The sequence below is a fragment of the Chrysemys picta genome, unplaced genomic scaffold (assembly GCF_011386835.1).
Source record: "Chrysemys picta bellii isolate R12L10 unplaced genomic scaffold, ASM1138683v2 scaf4173, whole genome shotgun sequence".
Classification (NCBI taxonomy): domain Eukaryota; kingdom Metazoa; phylum Chordata; order Testudines; family Emydidae; genus Chrysemys; species Chrysemys picta.
In genome coordinates this window covers 1-4532 of record NW_027056874.1, presented here as the reverse complement: position 1 = coordinate 4532, position 4532 = coordinate 1, and the positions used below count along the sequence as shown (strand labels likewise).

Sequence of the window (4532 nt, the reverse complement as noted above, 5' to 3'; positions counted from 1 at the left end):
ATTAGTGTACTCATTGCTTTAATTTGGGGGCTTGCTATAACAGACGCTACGAACCAAGAAAGTTTATTTTTTTTTTTTTTAATAAAGAGAAATACACTGTCTTCTGCATGAGCAACATAATCAAAACCAAAACACATTTTTATTACAACTTTCAATTCTCAAAATAACCAAATGATTATCTAAATTTGAGTGAATTGAGGGAGAAGGGGAGGAGCAGTGGTGTTCATAAGTATGATCTTGGCCTAAAGGTTTGTCTTCATTAAAAAAACATCTGGGCCAGTAACTACAATGATGTAATCACCACTTCAAGTTTTCTGAATAGACACAAACCTTTAGTGTCACCCAAAGATGACTGGTGTCTTGTTTCTTCTTCACAATGATCACATCAAATATTTCCAGATATTTCACTGCCAAAAACTCAGTTTCAAAGGCTTTCTGATCTCCTGCCTGGTGAAAATTCATCACTAATACTGGAAACCGGGAGACTTTTCAAGTGGAGGGGTGGCCTCTATGGAAGGAGTCATGGGACTTTGGAATCATCCAAGGAAGCTTCATGGGCATATAGGCTGGTCTGCCGGGTAGGAGGTATTAAGGCAGTTCAGTGATCTTGTGTATTGGAGGGATAGTCGCCGTACAACTGAAGCTAATTTCCAGATGAAACAATACCTATCCAGGCACTTATCCCTAACTTATCACCATGGTATCTGAGCTCCTTATAATTATAAGCATAAACACATTAAAGATTTCTTAAGTGCCTGATGGAATGAGCTAATTCATCAGCATTTTGCTTCCTACCAGGGATGCAATCCATTTTGTAACATCACCATTAATTGCTGTGGAATTAGCCCAAAACGGCAACTTCAGTTGGAGTAAACTGTGGAGCAGCTCAGAGGAACTTAAAGGGAAAAAAGAGCTTGTTTATTTCTACAGGCAACTGCCTCAAAATGTAAGATTAAAAAAAGTAATTTACAGAAGACAGACAACTTTTCAGGAAACTGGTAAGACATCTCTTTTCCCAGAGGTCTGGCATCCAATTTTCTAATAAAATGTGATAAAGTGTCCCAGTTTCCACATTTACTCTCATTCTTACAGGTACTCCAAAATACTAATAGTCGACAGTCACTTCAGCCCTGCTAGGTGTCTGAAATCGTGCCTGCAGACATGTACAACAGACTAATGGTTTGGGGATTCCTTTGAAAAAAAGAGAGGTTATAATATATTGTTATGAACCTCAAGATTTGAGGAGCTGATAGTTTGTAACACCAGTATTCACCAGCACAGCAACACAGAAAAGGCAAGACCCCTGTCACCCTGGTATATTGTCAATGCCCAACAGAACATGAACAGCTGGACAAGACTCCTACCATATTTTCACAGTAAGTATAAGACAAAAGGAAGATTTTCTACCAACAAGTATTTTAGTCTATTTACTTCCCCAACTCAACTATTCAATCCATCCCTCCACTCATGAAGAATTTATGGAAGTACCCCTTTGAGACACTCTCACCACCCTGTCTTTCAGCACTAGAATGCCTCCCAGCCACGTGTTATTTTATATGGCTATATGCGGAGACAACTGTCTTCCAACATCTAACAGAGGGATGGAGGTGGGGAAGAGACCATGGTGATAGGGAAATTAAAGAACTAAACCATTCAAACAACATGTTTAATGCTATATTAACCATGAGAAGAACGTTCAACATGCAGTTACTGACCACCAGCCTCTCTTCCCTGCATTTCTCCTCCCGTTAGCTAACAAAAGAAAAGCCCAAAGACTGCATTTAGTCAAGAGAGCAAGAAGTTGCCAGTTCCCTTCAAAATAAGTAGTTCTATAGATAAAACCAGGATTTCCTTCTAATTGAAAGAAAATTCCCCTCCAGTCAACGAGTCTGTCATCATTCTAAGGGAACTGTTACATTGGGTCAAGGGAAGGGGAATGTAGTTTAGGGTTTTGCATACAGGGACAGACAAAGCAACTGCAATCTGGTAAAGTCCCAGACTATAATGGGGATAAGGAAGAGCAGGATGTGCAGTTCTCCTGGTAAGGTTAGGGGGGCAGGTGGGCTTTCAGTTGCTGGAGGATTTGGAAAGTCTGGAGACACTCTCCAGCAAGCGAGTGATTCCTCTTCCTCGCATGATGCTTGTGCTACATGACGATGTCACTCCAGAGGGATGTTCACCTATAAAATTAACCAGTACATTTTGCAAGTCAATCAGCATTTAAAACATTCATAATTCAAGAGATCTGCTGTCCTATCTCCCCTTGCTCCAGCTGAAAACTAGTGGGACTGCACCTTTTGATTGACCTAACCAAGAGTCAGAGTTTTGGACTTTGAAATGCTGTCCTCAAAGTACACCAAGTCCATCAATGATGTCCTTCTGGCAAAGGCTCATGACTTGTAGTTTCTGGTCTTAGTGCAGGGGTTGGATTAGGCAGGTCAGAGAACTGGTATTTTTCCCTGTTTGCCATCTTGTGCTCCAGAATCTAAATTTTCATTTAAAATCCCTCCCCGCCCCAGCCTGGTCTACATGGAAGGATTGAACCAATTCTAGTCGCTGTTTTGACTGCCCTTATTCAAACCCTAATGAGTATTAGTCTACTCTAGTTTCAATCAGTGGTAAATTGCAACACAGCACGTCTTAGTTTACCCTATCTACACTAGGGGTTTGCATCAATGCAGCTACATCACTGGCTGGAAACAGGGCAAATGAGGTACACAAAGCCTAATTCTCTAGCCCTTATGGATGTAAAGGAAACCAGTCTTAAAAGTGTGAACAGAGTGTTGAGACAGTGATGTGTGCTAGAGTTTGCAGACAGCTGACAAACCAGATCTGAGGGAGGAATGAATGGCAGCTTTCATCCTGGGTGTAGACCCAAGCTGGAACACACTATTGACAACTATTTTGCTGCTAGTAGGATTCTTTAGACTGGTATGGAAACTTAGTTTGATGGAATCTTTTTGCTCTTTCACATTTTCTATTAGGCATTCAGATGTCTGAGCACATGTGTAAAGTTACAAGTTAAATGTAAAGCTTCATCAGAGTAATGTTAAAATTGAGCATTTAAGGACAAAGTCTAAAAAGGCAAGAGTTAGGTTCTCCTAGCAATGTCAGTCCACCCATATTGCACACAGCTATTGAACTTGAAAAGCAGAAACTGGTCCACTGTCTGTTGCTCCAAGCAAACCATTGCCTTTAGTGAGGTTATACAGAGCTAGAGCAGAATTTGGCACAGTGCATGCTGTACATGTGGGTTAATACTGCCAAGAGTATTTATACAAAGGAAAAGTTCTCAGTTGATTTGCTTTTCTTTATGAGCTAAGTATGGAGCGTTTGCTCCAACTCCACAATACTGCAACTTGAAATGTAGCAAGATTGTATGTGCAGTAAAAAAAGATTTTAAAGAAAGACTATTTAAATTGTTTTCCTTGCAAACTCACAGCTACTAGCCCTCACTGAAGACTAGCCATGATCTGACATTTCAGATACCCTTGTGAAAATGTCATACTTTGTGGCTTAGGAAGAAGATCTGTTTCCCTTGCTCACTTAACTCAGAAGTACCTGGGAAAATGCAGCTCATTTTCCATAAAATAAACGTTATCTTTGGGCTCTGACCAACTAAAGAATGTTTTAGCTCCAAAAAGGCAGATTTTCAAGGAGTCAAGTTTATAATGGAAGTCACACTGCAACCAGTATTCATTGAGTTTGTATGTACTGTACTTTTTATACAAGACGACGTGTTGGGAAGACAACCCTACCCCAAATACCCACCAGGAAGTCCTCTCTCAACCCTGGTGTATGCTGAGAGAAAGGAGGGCTGCAGGAAGCTGGAGGTAACAGCACACAAGGAGTGCTGAACACAGTGAATTGGAGGTGTCCTTTTTGGCTCTGGGAATTCTTTCCAGTAAAACTGGCACTGGCCCATCTGGTTAAGGTCAGACATTAAGAGTTCAACCAAATCTACAACTGTATACATGAACGAGCTGAAGCTGTACCACCCACGGGAGGTATTGTGATGATCATCTGGCCATTTACTGTATCCAGAGACGGGGGGGGGGGGCAAATAAGGACAGTGCCACAGTCATCTGATAAAGACTTAATTCTCATTCTTTCCTTTCCCAAATCTGAAAGTCTCAAACTCACCAGCAGAAGAGGCAGCACCTTGTTTCTCAACTGGAGAGCTGAAGTATCCATTACAACCAGGATTCTGAGTCCTCGGCTTCTGTAGCAGAAAAAATTCAAGCCCCCTTCTCAGAACAGACAAGTGTTCTCTTTCACATAGCATCCACCACACCTACTCAAGATACCCAAGAGTGCTGGGTAAAGATTTAGGCAAGACAGAATATCTGGCTGCTTATCTGCATAGGATTTAAACAGGTTAATTCTCCCTGCCTCTTATTCTAAAAGAAGCATTTTTGCAGGTATATTTTGGAGGACCTGATGGTCAGATCAGAGCTTATGTAGCAAATGGTTGGGACAAACTTTAGAAAGATGTCTAGTCAGCTAGTGGAGAACTTTCCTGGTTGGCTTTC

The 4532-nt window shown here is 41.2% G+C and overlaps 1 long non-coding RNA gene across 1 annotated transcript; it reads right to left on the bottom strand.

Annotated features, from left to right (window-relative positions):
• Positions 1-62: 62 nt before the first annotated feature.
• LOC135980541 (uncharacterized) lies at positions 63-4532 on the bottom strand. Its single transcript, XR_010597559.1, has 2 exons — positions 4144-4532; positions 63-2180 (listed from the first exon to the last, which is right to left on the bottom strand). It is a non-coding gene; the product is annotated as an uncharacterized LOC135980541 (long non-coding RNA).